Source organism: Buteo buteo, unplaced genomic scaffold, assembly GCF_964188355.1.
Source record: "Buteo buteo unplaced genomic scaffold, bButBut1.hap1.1 HAP1_SCAFFOLD_50, whole genome shotgun sequence".
NCBI lineage: Eukaryota > Metazoa > Chordata > Aves > Accipitriformes > Accipitridae > Buteo > Buteo buteo.
In genome coordinates, this window is record NW_027439216.1 from 444,664 (window position 1) to 445,110 (window position 447).

Genomic DNA, 447 nt, shown 5'->3' on the forward strand with positions numbered 1-447 from the left:
CAAAGGTCATTATCATTACGATGATTATTATTAGAAGGTGCTGCTGCTGCTGCTGGCAAGATTTGCTCATAATCGTGTTTTGAACACCCAGTCCCCCTGCCCCAAAACCTTTGGAGTGAACGGTTTCTACCCTGCTGCACTAATACCTATAGCTGCCAAGGGGCAGAAGGGGAGGGCAGACTGCTAAGTTTGTGCTGGGCATTCAGCTTATCTCCACTTTGGCCAAAGACAGAGAACGTGATTTGTCCCTTTTTTACCTCAGGAGTCCAGGAGGGCGATGGAAGCTGCTGCTGCTGCAAGTTCAGTTCAGCTGAACGTGGGGAAGACCAGTGACATGGATATCCCAAAGCAAGGCAGTGACAGGTAAAGCCCCACCAAGCGCCAGGACCCCCGGCAAGATTAGCTTGAAGGGGTTTGGCAGAGTTTTCTCCACTTGCCTCTTTGTGG